Below are 18,614 nucleotides of genomic sequence, written 5' to 3'. Positions count from 1 at the left end.
TCTGTTTGGGGGAGGATAAGCAGTGGTAGACCACAGGCTTTGCATGCAGAAGGTGAATTTGCCTAACTATTTGTGTGGAGATGTCTGGATTTCTTTAAAGCAGATTTCTTAGGCTGATATACCAACTATATCCTTATCTGGACAGAGATAGCGTAGCTACAGTTATCTACCCTCTGATAACCTCTTGTCTGGATTACTGCAATGCACTACATGTGGGGCTGCCTTCAAAAACAGTCTGGAAACTCCAGCTGGTCCAAACTAGGGCAGCGAGATTATTAATGGGTACTGCCAATGTGATAATATTATGCCAGTACCTTTCCATCTGCACTGGCTGCCAGTCCATGTCCAGGCCTGATTCAAAGTGCTGGTTTAACATTCAGAGCCCTAAATGGCTTGGGGCCAGGTTATCTGAAGGATCGTCTCCTCCCATATGTACCTGCCTAAGTTCATCTTTAGTGGTCCTTCTCCGAAAGCCCCTGCCAAAGGAATGGGGCGGGAGGCTATCAGGAAGAGGGCCTTTTCTGCTGTGGCACCCCAGTTGTGGAATGAGCTTCCTAGAGAAGCTCACCTGGAGCCTATGTTGTGCTTTTTCCGGCATCAGAAGACCTTTCTAATGCCCAGGCATTTTAGTTTTTTAGCTCTGTTGTTTTAAATCTGTTACTGTATTTTAAATCTCTATATTGCTGCTAGGTTTTATTCTGGGTTGAACTTTTATACTGTAGTTTTCAAGATTTACATTTTATAGTGTATTTTATTATGTATTTGTGGTTTTAATTGTTGTCAACCGCCCAGACAGCTTCAGCTATTGGGTAGTATAGAAATGTAATAAATTAATAATAAATGAAGTGTGTGGCAGATAAAGATTTCTGCACAATCATAAATGGTTGCAGTGGTGCTGATTCTGGAGCTGTGAAACACCCAGGTCTTTAAATCACCCACAATGGCTTTTTGCAAGCATATGACACATTACTCCAGTTCCACACCTGTTGTCAATTAAGTCTGGGTATATTACCATCCAGAATTAAGTGCTGCAAAAAGTAGTAGTAGTAGTAGTAGTAGTAGTAGTAGTAGTAAATATTATTATTGTGGGATACTTTTTAAACATTTTATCATACATAGAGTCAAGCTGCCAGCAGGCTAACTTGCTGAATTTCAGATTCATCCATTTATCAAAGATAACGTCTGTGCTGTTCCCCCACACCCTTTTCCTTCTGGGCTGGAATTCATCTTGCTGAAGTTTGTTTGAATAGTACAAGGAATATTAGAATCATAAACAATGTGGTGCCATAAGGGGTTCTGCTGGATTTATCAAAAGTGGTTAATTAACATGAACAATAGGGCTCCATTCTTAGGGTCTTTGTGTCAGATTTGTTCCCACAACTGAACATGAGCTTCATAATAAACATAGGTACAGCTTCGGAGGACTGGGGAAGAGGCTGAGGCACATGCATTCATCTTCTATTTCACAAGCAATTTTTAATGACTCCTTTAAAGTACAGAACCACAATAAATACACACACCTCTAAATGCTTTGGGGATGGGTTATGCCAGTAGCTACAGAATTGGGAAAAGCCGCAGTGCATCCTGGGTCATCATTTGTGAAGCTCTCTGCTTTGAAGGCATGGGCTGAATGAATGCCTCTTGGAAAGGTACCTCATCTGACAGGCTCCCCCTTTGAGGAGTGGACACTGGGCCTTAATGGCTCAGTCCTACAAATGTTTACTCAGAAGTAGGTCCGACTGAGTTCCGCGTGACTTACTTCGAAGGCCCCCTCTACACCGGGCTTTTACTCTGGGGTGGGTGAGAGGCAAAGTCCCTCATGATAGATGACGCAGTTGCAACTTCACAGCCATCCGTGGTTTTCGCCCAGAAAAAGCGGGGTTCCAAGGAGTTGTTTTACTGCGATTTTTGGGGTGGGGTTTGCTGTGGGTTCCCCCTGCGGTTGCGGGCCATCTGTTCCTTCCCCAAACTGACTTCGCATCTTACAGTGGGCGTGTTGTAGGCATGCGTAGTGCCTGCGTCACTCTGTGATGCCCCTTTGCTCTCCCATCCCTTTGCAGCTGCGCAGTTACAGAGGCACAGAGGAGCGTTTTCATTTATTTAATCACACTTTCGCACATTTTGGCAGCTTAGTATCTTCGCAATGGTTGCTTTTGGACTCAGTACCCAAGAGCTGGGGAGGGCCTTGGGGGAGGAACAACATTGCTGTGGGCACCATTTCAGAGTGATGGCTGGGCATGCAGTGCTCATGCTTGTGAGTGTGAACCATCTCGAGAGTCTCAGGCTGGGGAACTGACAAACTGATGGTGCGGATATGAAGGGGCACAAAACACCCAATTTTTACTTAAAACAGGGTCGGAAAGACATAGAGCCCCTCAAATATAAAAGAACCACTGAAGTGTTGCACCCACACACTCATGGAACTGCACAGCTTCACATTTCAGTGTAATGGCAAAAAAAGGGGGCATGGCGAGTCTCCTAGTACAGTACATCGTGAGTGTATCGCAGGGCATTCCGACTCAAAGCCGCACTGCTGCGCAGTTGCAATGGGGTGGGGGTCAAAGCGGTGCCATATAGATGGTGCCCAAGTCTTTATTGCACAAAGATTAAATGTTTGTAGGGATTAGGGTACTGGACCAGAAAAGATGGGATGTGATGGCACAAACAGTATGTAAAGGCAAGGAGTAGGCTCTAGTGGTAACTGAGGAGTAGATATTGAGCTGAAAATATGTCTACCTTCCCCTCATCCAAATATCCTATATTTTTCTCTGTGTGTCCCTTTTTAATATTTGCTGAATGTATGATATTTTAATTCAGAATTTGACATGTGGCAATATTTTTATACTTCATTTCAATGTTTTATATTTGACTCCAACATTTGATTCCATTATTTCATTATTTGACATTTCACATTTGACAATATTTGATAGTTGACATGGGCTGCTTCCAAACAGGTGGCTCCTAGCACTAATAAACCATTGCTCTTCTGCTGCATGCTACAAGCAGAATTGCAATTGACTTTCCACACTATCGGGAATATTGCCCTTTCTCTGTATGTTCATCCTGCTATGTTCCATCTGCACCAGTAGGAATGATGAAGTTGCTGTGGGGAAGGGGAAGATCTAGTTCACCTGAGTGGCCACTTGAAAAAAAAAAAATCCAAGTGATTCCTCCTCCCTCCAAATAAAAATAATAGTGCTAACTACTTATTTGCTTAAATGTGATTATTTATTACTACCCATGAAATGTAAAAAAGCAGAGTTTTAAACATTTGTTTGAAATAATAATTGATATCGTGTTGCAATGTTTGATTTTATCTATTTTATAATTAATGTGAAATGTTATTATGTTAGTGTCAGTGAAATGAGTTGTTTATGATTGTAATGTAGTCCTATTATAATGATGTATTGGTATGATTTTTTGTTGTTGTATTGCTGTTTTGTTAGCCGCGTTGGGCACTTTTTGTGGAAAAGCGGCATATACATTAAATGATGATGATGAAGAAGTGTTGAATTAGGGGAAAAACACATTAGGCAGGTTCCATGTCTGCTCATGTATCACTGGGACCCACCACTGGTGAAAGAGGAAGTTAGTGCTTCCTAAAACAACTTGAGTTGAAACAAGCCAAAACGCTGTTTCCAGAATGGAATAAGTCAGCAGAACTCACAGAAGGGAGCTCCACTCACCAGTCCCCTTCAGAAACTAGCATTTCAGCTCATTTCTGGGGTTGCTGTAGGAAGTGCTAGATCCCTGTTGTGCTGGTGATGGGTCCTGTTGGCACAACACAATCAGTGGAGGTGCAGGGGCAGCACTGGATACTGCCTATTGCACTGACTGGAAGGGTGTATTTCTCCCTTTTTGGAATTAGTGCTATAGCACTCCAACACTCTTTCATTTTTGCAGTGTTTCACTAATATTTTAATATTCAGAAAATTATAGCTGGAAAAGTATTTTAATACTAATTGAAAGATAGATTAAACATTAAGGAGGTTATAAAATTAATGTAATATTCAACAGCATTTAATGGTGACATGGAACAGCACTTAGAATTTGACAACTATTATTGGAATTCTGACAGTATTTGACAGCTGAAAACTTATGGGATTTAATATCTGACACACAGCTCTCTCCTGCACTAAAATCAAAAGGCTGTCCAACAAGTCTAACAGCATGTTCATGTTAAAATAGTGCCTCTCTCTGCTTTTATCATTAATCCTTGGTTTTAAAATATGTTTTAGCTTTTTGTATATTTATGTATTTAAATCTTTGTATTTTTATTGTACATCACCTTGAGTAGTCCTTGAATGGAGGAGCAGTCCAAAAGTATTCCTAATAAGAATACTCCTGTGCATGTTTGCTTGGCAGTAAGACCCACTGCGTTCCTAGTAAATGTATTTAGAATTGCAGCTGAGTTAAATTTAAACAAATTTAAGACACGTTTTGAAGTCAGAGATGACAGATTTCAAAATATTTCATGTTTTCCCAGCGGTACAGAGGTCCCCCCTGCTGCCTATTGGACATCTATCAGCCTTATTTGTTTTCTAAGCCTTTAGCACATACAGACCACATGTTTTCAGACTTTTAGTAACAGCCACAAGAGTTTACCCACACACAAAAGATTTGATCAGTTTAACCCCCCCCCCCATCCTATGTTTTATGTAGTACAATGCTTCTGCCCTCTCCTGCTTCAATGGATATTTGCCATAGAGACACAGAGTCTTTCTACACAAGTCTTTTATTGTGGTTGCTCACTCACAATAGTTTATGGGTCCTTTACACAATGTCGTCATCCTCCAGGGCCTCTCTCATGTTTTGCAACCATTGTAGTGTTTGTTTTTTTTATAACAAGGAAAGTGTGGTACTTTTTCTGAATGGCATTATAGAAGCCTCCTGTAATTACACAATTCCACAGTGCCACCTGGTTTTTGTTTAATGGAACATATACAAAGGAAAGTTTTTCCCAGGAAAAAAACATATGTAAAGGAGCCAATTTTAATCCTGCAGAAACCTGCAATTTTAATCTAGAAGCAGAAACCTCGGTAAAGGCGCAGATTAAAAGCCTCATGTAGAAAAGCCCACAAAGTGCTTTGCCGTGCCTCACATATGAATTTGAGAGTGAGAAGGCCAGGCAATGCTTTTTCAGCTATACACAATGATTTAACTGAGGGAGAAGGCTAGAAGTGTGTGTGTGTATGTGTGTGTAGGCCAGGCCAGGCCAGGCCACAACATCTCAGCTATACGCAATGATTTACCTAATGAATTGGGGAAAGGCCAGAACATATCCTTGTTGAGTGGCAAATTGCAGGAATTCTTTTGACTTTTGACATGGGAAACTGCTACAAAATGGCAACTTTGTCTACTTTCCCTGAAGCCACACAGGAGTGTTAACCTAATATTCTCTTGTACATTCAAATCCTGACTGTGCAGAAAACTGTCACTTTCAACAGATAGGCCACATGTATACACTGTGGTTGGCTGAAACTGTTGGAATATTTGGCTATTGTGCAATGGCATTTCCAGGAGTTGAGATAGGCTGCTTTCCTGTTTAAACTGTAAACTGTTCATGAAAAAGGACTTTATCCTTCTGTATCTCTAGGTTCCAAAAGGAAACCCAAGATAGTCACCCAAATGTTGCCAGCTTAAAAGTAGCATAGAACAAAGACAAACGCTGTTAGACTGAATTAAACCAGACTCAAATTCTCTCTTGGGCTCCTTCACTTAAGAACACAAGAAGAGCCATGCTACCCAGACTAGAATGTATCTTTGATTTTTAACAACTCTCTTCTAACAACATTTACAAATAATGCATTTTAAATGTGCAATGCAATCCTATGTATGTCTACTCAAAAGTAAGCCTAATGGAGTTCAGTGAGATTTACTCCCAGATAGGTGTGCAGGACTGCAGTCTTAAAGGCATGTCAGCAGCCTGATCCTTTTGCATGTTTACTTAAAAATATGTCCCATTGAGTTCAATGGGACTTATTCCCAAGTGTGTTCCTTAGCATTACTTGGAAACATATCCTTACACTGTGAGAATACCTGGAATCTATATTCCAATCCTTCCTTAGATTGCTATCCATATTCACTTACCTGGGAGTAAGCTTAATTGAACTCAGTGGGACTTACTTTTGAGTAGACATGTATCAGATTATACTGTCAGCCATGCATAGGGCTGGATAAATCTCTATTTCTAAGCCTATTGTAATTCATAGTGTTGTTTTGAGGATAAAATGAGCTATAAATTATAATGCATTTTATGCACTGAAAAATGTTGATAATAATAGTAACTAATAATCTGGAGGGAAAGATCCTGTGCCTTCTGCCTCTGACCTCCTGCCTGCCACCATTGTTTCTATGTTTGCATTTCTCTTTCCCCATCTCCTCCCTTAATTTTCACTACTCTCAGTTCAGGCACCTTGATGCGTGATTGTTTTCACATTAGGATGAAGTCACCACCAAGCCTGTGCTGCTAACTACATCTTATATAGACAGATGTGATACTGAACTCTGCACTTCCCTACCATCTTCCTTCCTTCACAGAAAAAACAGCTTTGGGGAGTTGTGATTTCTGAACAGAGACACAGTAGGAGGAGGGGTACTTAACTGCCCACTTTTTTCCACCACCCCGTTTTTCTTCCTATGTGATCCAAATCATAATTAAACATGCATTTGGAATCCAGGTGTTTGGGAACAATTTGGAATGAAGAAATGGTGGGTAGAGAAATGATTATGCCCTCTCCCTTGCTGCCTTTCCACTCCTGTCCAAAGCTGCTGCTGCTGTTATTATTTCTCCTTCTCCTTCTAAAAGTCATTGGTGCTCTGTCATATGCACAACATGTCATTGGCGCATCTGCTGTGTGGGTTATATGAGCATCTTATCATTGTTAATAGGGAAGCAAAAGCAGAACAGAAGGATTTGTAATACAAAGGACCATTTTGGCCTGCATAGGTTTTGTATTCACATTACAAATCAAGAATGGCTTTAAGCTTCGTATGTGAAAAAAAGCTCTTACGATGCCAGAAAACATTGGTTGGCCTATGCATTTCTACTGTTATTATTTGATCTCCGTGGCTATTTGGGGAGATGGGTTGTTTATGCTTTACTGGGATGCTGCTTATAAATAGGATGTATTTACTCTGTGATCATGTATTCTACAAAGATAACTTCAGTTTGGAGCATTCAAACAATGTTATCATTCCAGGGGTCTTTGGTTTGGTTCTTTCACTGTAGAGAATTAAGCTTTCCAATTCTAATCTAGTAATCACTTTAACTGAGGTGTTTGGATTTAAACTGAACTGGCTGAAACAAATGAGGTTGAACTAGTAGTATATACCATCTGCAGTCATAAGACACACATTACACTGGGCCTTCAGCAAAGCAATGGCAACCCCCCCCCCCAAAACAACAAAAGAGGGCCTTTCTACATGAGGCATTTATTGTGCACTTGTCATTCCCTACTCATGGTTGTTTGCAGGTTCTTTAGATGATGTTGTGACCCGTCAGTTTCGCTTCTGTGTCTAACTAGCACTCTCTGCGAGCTTTTTTTAGAGCAAAGGAAATGTGGCATTTAATTGTGAAAGCGTAAGGAAGTGCAATTTCCTCTTGTGTATTTGCGCTATTCTGCTATACTAGAGAATATCCAACTAGAGGATATGTAGCAGTAAAACAGGAAAGTAAATGCTGCTTATTTAGTGCTTGGATCTCAATTCTGCAACAAAACTAAAAGTAGATACAGTGGATTAGCAGCCGATTAACAGCTTCATGTAGAAAAGCACATAGTGAATTCTAGTAACAGCACCCTTGAAGGACTGGGCCGTGTTGTTTGGATTTCCATTCTCAGACTATCACATGCTGTTCTCCCCCTCCCCCCAACAGAATATTAAGGAAGAAAATATTCATATAAATGCTGTAAAAAAAAGAGTAGAGACTGAACACCAGGAAAATGGGGGAATGAAGGCTATTTTCTGACAAGTGTTGTTTCTGAGTGGCATTTTCTTTTGGGAACTACTGTGCTGAGAGACACAGAAGCAGATTTCATTTTAATTTGTATTTAAAAATCCTATAATGCAGTTGCAGCTGACCACATTTCTGCTTACAAAAGAATTTCTGGATGATAACCCGAAATAAATTCCTCCAGGATTACCGATACGGAGAAAAAAGTGCTTGCTATTTTTTTTTGCAAATCTATTTATCCAACTCACTTGGAAGGCAGGAAGTGGTATGTGTGGCAAAAGAACCATAGGCACATTTATACTGGGGGAATTCTCCAGGGGAAAAGCAAAAGTGGGGAAAGAAATATATGGATTTTTCAAAATACTCCCAAACTACCTGATGAATAAGAATGTCAAAGATATTTTATTTGAAAGCAAACCCAAAAGTTTAAAAAACATCCCATGCCATATTATTTTCTTGTGGTGATAGATCAGACATTATCAGTGTTATCCTATGCATGTCTAATCAAATTATGTCCCACTGAATTCAATTAGATTTACTCCTAAGAAAGTGTGCTGAAGAATCAGTGATGCAAAACTGGGAGGGGACATTTCACGAAGTTGTCTCTCCTTGAATTCCTTGATTAATTTTTTTGAATTTGGGTCAAACACTATCTCTTGCTAACCCTAGAGTATCACAAAATCACTGTTGTTGTGATATGAGGACCAAGCACACACTACATAATTCGGTATAGTGGAAATTGTTATAGCACTGGGTCTATTAGATAGTCTGATTTGGGGTTAGGCCCATGAAAAACAATCAGATTGGATATTTGATGATAAAGGAAGGTGATCTCTACCACCTTGCACCAATTTATGTCATGGTGTAATTTTTGATCCCCTTTAGCTTAGTTTAAAGGGATGAGAGAGGGCTAAAATCTCAGCATTCAGACTGGGCAGTTTGGAATTATGTACACTCTTTAGCTATATATTTTATTTGTTTCATCCATGTGTCTTGGATGCCAGTGTGATGTAGTTGTTAGAATGTTGGACTGGGACTCAGGAATCCCGGGTTCTAGTCCCCACTCAGCCATGAAGCTCACTGGGTGACTTTGGACTAGTCACTGAGAGCCTTTCTACATGAGGCTTTTATTGTGTGCTCAGGATTCCTCAGGTATTTTATGTGGCGTTGTCATCCTCCAGGGCCTCTCTTGTTATTTGCAGTATTGTGAGTTGTTGTTTTTCTAACAAGGAAAGTCTGGTATATCCTGAACGGAGGCATGAAACCCTCCTGTATTTCCACAATTCTGCTGTACCTCCGCACCACCTAGTGGTTGTGTAATGGAACATATAGAAAGGCAGACAAAGAACAACAGCCCCCCCCCACACACACACACGTGTAAAGGAGCCAATCTTAATCCCACAAAGAATCTGGAAGCAGAAGCCTTGGTAAAATGGTAGGTTAAACGCCTCATGTAGAAAAGCCCTGACTCTCAGCCTAACCTACCTCACAAGGCTGTTGTGAGGATAAAATGGAGAGGAGGAAGATCATGTACATCACCTTGGAGGAAAGGTGAGATATAAATGTAAAAAATAAATCTTATTCTGTAATTATTGGGGCCCAGAGGAGATATACGGTTGCTGTTGCCCTTTAAATGACCCAGCAGTTGCTCATAAGACTGGCAGCTTTGGATATGACTTTTGTAAGATGTTTACACAGCTAAACCTTCTATAACTTATGAAGTAAGGATGCAGTCCTATGCATGCTTAGATTGAAAAAAAGTCTTACAACTCCCAGCATTCCCCAGCCAACACTGCTGGCTGGGGAATGCTGGAAGTTGTAGGATTGTTTTCTGTCTAAAGATGCATAGGATTGCGCCTTAAATAACTCCGGAGTGGCTCTTGGATTATTGGGATTTGGTGCTATGCAACCCACCTGCTCCACCACTGGGGTCCCACTTCGGATAGCATAGCTGTCAGTGGGACATATAAATAAGAAAATACCCTGACCTGCTCCCAGATTTATCCATAAACCTCCCCCCACCCGTAGAATAAAAATCAAACTGAATCAGCTCTCACAAGCATGCTGATGACTTTACAATGGAGTAAAGTGTCTGGGTTAACTGTATTGTGTGAACCAGTGAGACTGGATGGCTCTTTCTCCATGTTTCTGAGCTACAGTGTTTGCCTGCTAGAGCCAGCTGTACAAATTATCTGGCCAGCATCATTAGAAATCCATTGTGGCTTAAATCATGTAGAGACTAAGTCTTTGGCAAATATGTTCAGCTCATTACCAGCCTGCATATTTTTGCCCAATATGTAGCAGTTTCGCCCTTTGGGGGGAAGTTCCTATCTGTACTTTTCCTGCTGGGACAGCTTCGTACTTTGACAAAATGCAGCCATGTGGCTAAAAGAGTTATTAAAAGCATTAAAGCATTAACCTCTCATAACCCCATTTTTCACTTTGTACACATCCATAAGTGTTTAATCGAACTGGAGTTAAACACAGAAAACTTGGAGAAGTCAACTTTATACATTCCCTTCAGTTTACACAAAGCCAGCATGATAAGAAGCCAAAAGAATTAGAAAGAAGACAGCACCATGTAGAAAACACTTATTCATTTGCGTCCTATACACCTAACATATTAAAAAGGACTGCTTGGATTATGGAGCAATTCCACACAGGCAGACTCCAGGATTTATACTGTTTTTTGTGACAGGTTACTTTTTCTTCTTCTTCAAAGATGCCAGAGAAAGTGTGGATAGATGTAGAAAGCATTCACTCTGGAGAATGAAAGACTGGAGATGGAATTGAGAGAGGTGGCAATCCTATACCCATGTACCTGGGAGTAAGTCCCGTTGAACACAATGGGACTTACTGCTGAGTAGACATGTACAGAATTGCGCTGTTAGGCTGCAATCCTATATCTGCATATCCGGAAGCAAGCCCCGCTGAACTCAATGAGGCTTACATCTAAGTGCACATCTATAGGGTTCCACTGTAAGACTGCAATCCTATACCCAGTTTCTTGGGAGTAAGCCCCATTGAACACAGTGGCCCAGTCTGCACGTAATGGCAACCCATGGGTTGTTTAAACCATGGGTTGTTGGGGCTGTGAGGAAGCGGTTGCCTCCCATGTGCTTACCACTTCCATTTTGAATTAGCTTTCATCAACAAACCAGGAATGCTCCGTTTGTCCCTCAGTAACCCAGAGTTCCAGGTTCGGAAACTGCATCAAATGAAAGCAGATTCGAAGTGGAAGTGACGAGCATGCAGGAGCTCGCTTGCTCCCACGCAGCCCTACCAATTCCTGGGTTGGTAAAACCAGGAAGTGGGATTATGTGGGAACCAGGTCACTGGGATTCACTTCTGAATAGACATATATAGGATTACTCAATAAATGATACTATGGAACAACCTTTCAAGATGAACATTATATGGCACAATAAATGCATGCATTACATTGTCACAGGGGTTTCATACTCTCTCTCTCTCTCTCTCTCTCTCTCTCTCTCAAAAAATGCTTCTGTTGTGCATATATCAATCAAATTTTTGTGGTATTCCAGCTGCAATACTTTGTTGGGAAAACACAATGCCCATCCCACCACAGTTAGCATTTCCATTGTAACAGTACTACATGGTGTATGGTTGTATAACATGTCTTGTCACCTACAGGAGAGTATCCCCAAAAGGTTTAGCAGGGCCATTAACCAATTAAAGACTATTTTGTTGATGTGTGCTTTAACCAATTAAACTTAAATCATTTTACATTTCACCAAAAACTTAATATAGATCACTTGTTGAGTTAGTGAAGTATTAAACAAGTATAATAAAAAAAAATTACTACTCATTGTTAGAAAGGCAATCCACAATATTTTCTTTTTTATTTACATTTACAGGAACTCACCAGAACCAAAATAGCCTCAAAAAAGAAATGTGTGCCTTTAACTTGCCATCCCACTGATTAAAATGGGATTTCATCAATTTAGATTGCACCCCTGATTAATCAACTAAAAGTTTAGTTGATTAATTGACTGATGAAACCAAATGAATTTTGCAGCCCCCCTCCCTTTAGGGAGCTATTTAAAAGTTATTTTTAATTATTTTAAGCATTTAACTAAAGCTGGAGTTCTTTCTGCTGTATCACCTAAGCATGGAATTGATTGTATAGCTTTTTCAAGAAAGAAGCTGATGTTCATCAGTAAGACTAGCTCCTTTGCTGCATGCAATGCCTAGCCATTTGAAGAATGTTTTGTCCTCTAAGTCTCTCTTATCGACTTTTTGAAGGCTATGTGCTTCTCCTCTCTAGCACTGTGGCACTAGGGTTATCAGCCTTTTAACTGGCCACAGTAACTGTGTATTTAACAGTAGCTTGACATAGAGACAATGGGTTCAACCCAGACTTACGTCATACTTAAGAGCCACTGAAAACAGTGGGACTTGAGTTAGCCTTGTTGACTTCAATGGGTCTACTCTAAGTAACTCTGGAACCAATCAATTAGCAGATGATAATGTTTATCTCCGTGTCAAGAAAGGCTGATTTCTGTGCATTAAGTTGTGGCTAAAGGGGTAAAAGCAAGTCAAACTGATTTCATTTCCTGGTCAGTGGGGCATCCACGTACCCAAACCTGTTATTGTTTTTCTGCAACAAGTTATCCTCTGCAGCTAGGGAGCTGCCCTGGCAGAAAGTTAATCACCATTTCCATTATATGAGGACTTCATGTCATGCTACTTGCACTGCTTACTTTCTAATATAGCACTAAGGAAAGTGGAGGACTTCAGGTGCATGTGCCAGGTTTTGTCATCTTAATGCTTACTCCCTACAGCAGTCACTGTGTCAAGACAGCAAAGACTTTTACTCTGGTTAAATGTAACACATTGCAAACAATTCCCTGATTATGAATAATCAGGTGTCTTTGGGACTGAACAGAATTTTGACATAAAGATTCTTTGTCTTCCCAGGTGATCCTTAAACAAGTAGGGAAACCAAATCTATATATTGCATTTCACACAGACCTGGTTCACACGTAATGAAAACCCACTGGTTTAAAAACTCTTCCACATTAGCACACAACCCATGATAGATACTTCATAGGTTGTGCAGCATGACGTGTGAATCTGGATTGCTGGGTTGTTTGAGGGCTAAACAATCAAGCTGCACAACCTACAATGGAGCTGATCGTGGGTTGTGCTGTACAACAGAAGAGGTGAATTGCCCCGCAACCTGGAAAGGGAAAGAATACCCTCCAATTATGGAGAGGCGATGTTCCACTCAGGTGAGTCTGCAGTCCACACACACCATGCAAGGAACTCAGAAGCGGCATAGAAAATGTACACACTGAACCCAGTGCGAGGTGAGAACCCTGTAAGGTGATGATGCGTCTCATACCAGGGCCTCTAGCGGGCAGTCTCTGGTGCCTTATGTCTGGCACAACCAGTGCTCTGGTACTTTATAATGCTTCACTCAGCATTATGGGTCAAGGGGGCCCTACAGACTTCAGTACAATACCGAATACTGTCAGCGATTTAATTGACCCATGTCGACCCCAGGCCAGGGATAAAGAACCTCAGGCTTGGTGGACACGTCCGCCTTCCTGGGGTCCCAATCCAGCACTCTGGGATTTCCCAGGTGGCCATGCTCCTTTCTCCTAGCCCCACCTCCTTGCTTCCAACCCCCAATTGCTGGGGGTTTCCCAGCTTTTGTGCAGTCTCCCCCTGCCCTTCTGAAACATTGAAACACCTCCCCAAAGGTTTAGTTACTCTCAGTAAGAGCTTCAAGCTGAAATATGCGAGTATTTTTTTTTAAATTGGGGGGATTTTTGGCCCTCCCCACCACTGGAATGCGGCCCCCGAGAGTTTATCTGAAATGGAATCTGGTCCTCAGACTGAAAGAGGCTGAGCACCTTTGCACCAGACCCTATAACTCCTTAGTCTGAGTAAATTGCCATTGGGAGAAGCTGCTATACAGGCCTGTCTCCCTGTCCAACTTCCCTTTGCTGCTGTGGAACCTGTCTACTGGCCCAGTTTGGGTAACATAATCTGCCTCTGGACGTTTGGATTCATGTCTGCCTGCATAGGAACTGAATCCTGTGGACACTGGCACCTGTCTCTAAGCGTGGCTGAGGCCTGGAAGATCCTCTTGCCTTTCCAGAGAGTGAAACCCTGGATAACCAAGAGCCCCTGATCTCCATGATGGGATTTAGGAAACATCTCCACCTGCTAAAATGTTGCTTGCATGTGTTGGGAATAGAGAGAGATCATTGTGACCTTTAAAGCAGGATTTAAGTGACTGGATCTGGGCGGTTATACACTTCTATATACCTCTCCTACATTATAAGCAGTGGTATAGTGAAGCCAGTGCTCACAAGAACGTAGCACTAGCACTTTATTACCAGGGATGCTGAGGTCATCTACCCACCCTCCTCTGAATTTCGTTTTCTCTCTGAGCTCCTCTGCAATTCTCACAGTGGCTGGGGAGAAATGAATTTTCTCAGCAACAATATATTGTTCCCTGTTGTCATGCAAAGTATTTTGAAGTGACTTGGTCTTGAATGGGTAATAAAGACCCATTGGTTTTACAAAAGACCTGCTCCTGGTGAAGGTAAAACTGCTAGAATTGGTTTGTTGACATGGATCAACACAGTTGCCTGCAATTTTGGATTTATCTTGGAGAGGTGGCTATGGGGACTGTCATGATCAGCACCTGCACTTCAAAATTTACCACCTCACCACTGCTTATAAGCAGCAAGTGTTATCTGTCTCTTTCAGGTGAAAGACAAAGGGCGCAATCCTATGCATGATTAGACAGAAAAAATGTCCTACAACTCCCAGCATGCCCCATGGCTGGCTGGGGCATGCTGAGAACTGTAGGACTTTTTTCTGTCTAAACATGCATAGGATTGTGCCTAAAGACAACACAGCTGAGCTGCACCTACAAGCTGCCATCTGAAAAACTATGGTATAACACCAGAGATGAGGAAGTTGACATTTACATGATGCTGATGAACATTTCCATAGTCATTAAGGTAAATCAGCCAATGGCATTCTGAGGTTCAGCACTCATGGTGGCCCATCACTGATAGGCTCTTAGATAGACACATAATACCTGTGGACTCCCACAAGCATTTTTCAGAGCTGAAAAAAGCGTATTTTCAGTATGTTACTAAAGTATTTTATGTATATTCCAAGTACGGCTTCTTAAACTACAATTTACATTAGCAATCATGACATCCTGTGGGGATCTAGGGACTACAGAGAGACTCTTCAATGGACTCTTTCAAATCAATGCTTTTATGGTTGTTGCTTGGTCTGCTCCTGTGCTTTGAGCAGGAGTAAGACAGATATGCAGAAATCAGAAGTAATGTTTTTCATAGCTATCATAGCATAGCATGATCACCTGGTAATTGTTACAGGGGCCGGTTCAAAAGTTGGCAACCTTACCTGTATCTAAAAACTAAAGGTGGTTTATTTGTTATCCCCCTAAATTCATGTTTTGTCTATAAAATGAGCCTTTAAACTTATAGAAATCAATTTGCAGGTTTGGATGTCATTCGTCTTGTTAGGAGTCTCTATCCCAATACAATTGGCAGAGAAAATAACGTGTATGAGGCAATCAGTTGAAAAGAAATGTATCCATAATGATAGCCGTCCTCCCTGAGAGTTAAGCAAAGTGTTTACAGTTAACCACTGGAAAGAGGCTATCCATTTCCTAATATCACTCTGTAATAAATAAATTATATTATGCCTCTCAGCTGGTTGCATTCATAGGTTGGTTTCAAACTGATTTCAAAATGAAAAAGCCTTTTGTTTGGAGTTAGAACAAAAACACTTTATGAATCCCTCTGAAGACTTTTAATCTGGATGGGTAAGAAAGAAACACCTGGAAGGATTACAGATGTTATTTTTGCAGTATTAAAATCAAGGGATAAACACAGAATCCATTTGAGCTCTGTTATCTCCAGTGACTTTTGTTCAATATCATAAAGTTTTAAAAATAGCAAAGCAGCAATTTTAGGCACTGAGAGAAAGTGAATATGGTTGTAATTATTACTATCATTTTTTGTACATCAGGAATTCACATCCTATAATGCAGCCTTTTCCAATGTGGTGCCATCCAGATATCTTGGGCTTCAACACCCATCAGACCCAGCCAGCATGGCCAATGTTTAGGAATGTAGTCGAAAACAATTGGCAGGCACCAGGTTAGGGAAAGCTGATATGATGGATTTTAAAATTAAGGTTTGAAAACCCATATTTTAGGTTTCAGTTTCATTAAATCAGAACTTTTTGCAAATAGATTGTTATGAAGAGTACCCCAGTTTGGAAGGTTGCTCAGGTCTAAAGGTCATAAATGTATGTTGTCAAAGTGATATAAAGAACCTTTAGAAAAAACAGCTTGTAGAGCATAGTTTTAGACTCAAGCTGGAGTGAATTCTGATTGAATGTTTTCTGTCATACTATTTTAAAAGGCCAATAGGTTTGAGTCATTACCAAAAAAAGTCCCATTGAACAAAGTCCCATTAAGCATCAAGGACATCAAATATCACTAACAGTGTCTTCTCTTAGCAAATAAGTAACAAAGACTCCAGTCCGTGTAATGGAATGTCTGGTCTGGTGTGTGTGTGTGTTTTAAAAAACATGAATAGAGGGTGTTTACTCTGAAAAGGGACAAACAAGAATATTAGATAAGATGACATATTGACAAATCTCAGCCTGGAATTCATTAAACACTATTTAAGGTGGTATTTAAAAAGATAACCAGGGCCTATCAGGTCAAGGACAGGAGTCCATACACCATGTAAATACAACAGTTCAGCTATTTTCAATATAGCAAGAATAGTGACTCAGGTACAATACTACTAACTTTGAGTGCTAGGACAGGAATGAATTTGATCCAGTTTTTAGGAGAGTACATGCATGTAGTGAGTGACAACTGGGCATACCTGTATTCAAATCCCCACTCAGTGATGAAGGTTACTGGGCATTATATCTCTATATGATCTGCTTCACAGGGTTGTTGCAAGGATAAAGGAGGAAGGGAAGAACCATGTAAGGCCATCCTGTGCTTTTTGGAGGAAGCGTAGAATATCAATATTGCTTTTGGAGAAAAACACCCACAATATAAAAATCTGGAAGGTTATGTCCATGAAAAACATGTAAGGAAGTCACACAGTGGATAGTTTTTATGGTGAGTTTCTTTCTTTGTAATAGGAATAGACTGATCTATTTCTGTCCCATGTCATTTGTGCATTCATTCACTGATAAATCCATTCTGTCCCATTTCCACATTAATCTGTGATTTTTAAAAATTCACGCAAAAATCCACATTTAAATACATGTTTTTAAATGTATTACTCTCAAAATACAGAGTTCTAAACATATTTTCTCTCAAACTATCCATTTTTAAACGCATTTTGATATTTTTGGGCCAAAAACTGTATTGCAATAATGTTCAAAGAATAGGAACAGCGAAAGCTGCATATAACAGCATAAATATTGGCAGCAGTGACAGAGAAATAAAACCAGTTTCACAATATGTTATTATTATTATTGTAATACATAACGTAACTAGGAAGCTGCGTTATGAGAAGTTAGACTACTGGTCCATCTAGCCCAGTATTAGCGACACTGATGATCAGCGGCTCTCCAGGGTTTCAGACTAGGGATGTACGAAAGTCACTTACCGTTTCGCGGAAACTTTCGCGAAGGGGGGAAGGCATGCCGTCCCTCCCCCCGAAATCCTTGACGGGGGTGGGGAGGCACTCTGTCCCTCCCCCCTGGAATCCTCGATGGGGGGGAGGTGCTCCGTCCCTCCCCCCAGGAATCCTTCACGGCCGGCTCCGCTCTGCGGGGATTCCGCGGAACCGCCAGCCGGCTCCGCCAGTAGCCAGACATCCGGCCGCTGGCTAGCAGGGACGCAAATGGAGGCTGCCGTAGCTGCTGCTGTTTGCGTCCCTGTATTCAGCCGTGATAGGCTACGTAAAGAGTTACGTAGCCTATCACATCTGGGTTTAAAAAAAAATAGTATGCGTATGCAAATGGCGGCGGCTATGGCCACTGCCATTTCCGTTCCTTATTTTTGGCCATCTTAGTCTACGTAAATATTTACGTAGACTAAGACGGCGAAAATAAGGGGGAACGCAAATAGCGTAGCGGGCGTAGCAGGGACGCAAATGGAGGCTGCCGTAGCTGCCGCTGTTTGCGTCCCTGTATTCAGCCGTAATAGGCTACGTAAAGACTTACGTAGCCTATCACATCTGGGTTTAAAAAAAAATAATATGCGTATGCAAATGGCGGCGGCTATGGCCACCGCCATTTCCGTTCCTTATTTTTGGCCATCTTAGTCTACGTAAATATTTACGTAGACTAAGACGGCGAAAATAAGGGGGAACGCAAATAGCGTAGCGGGCACTATTTGCGTTCCCCTTTATTTTCACCATCTTAGTCTACGTAAATATTTACGTAGACTAAGATGGCCAAAAATAAGGAACGCAAATGGCGGTGGCCGTAGCCACCGCCATTTGCATTCGCGGGTGTTTTTTTTTTAACCCAGACGTGATAGGCTACGTAAGTCTTTACGTAGCCTATCACATCTATGTAAAAAAACAAACAAAACAGAAGTGACCAGACTGCAAATGGCGGCGGTGGCAGCCAGTTGGAAGACCAGCCGCTGCCGAAGCTG

This window comes from Heloderma suspectum, chromosome 4, assembly GCF_057233095.1.
Source record: "Heloderma suspectum isolate Gila_16-S chromosome 4, 16-S_ref, whole genome shotgun sequence".
Classification (NCBI taxonomy): domain Eukaryota; kingdom Metazoa; phylum Chordata; class Lepidosauria; order Squamata; family Helodermatidae; genus Heloderma; species Heloderma suspectum.
The sequence above is the reverse complement of the archived record's forward strand: the minus strand, read 5'-3'. Positions refer to the sequence as shown.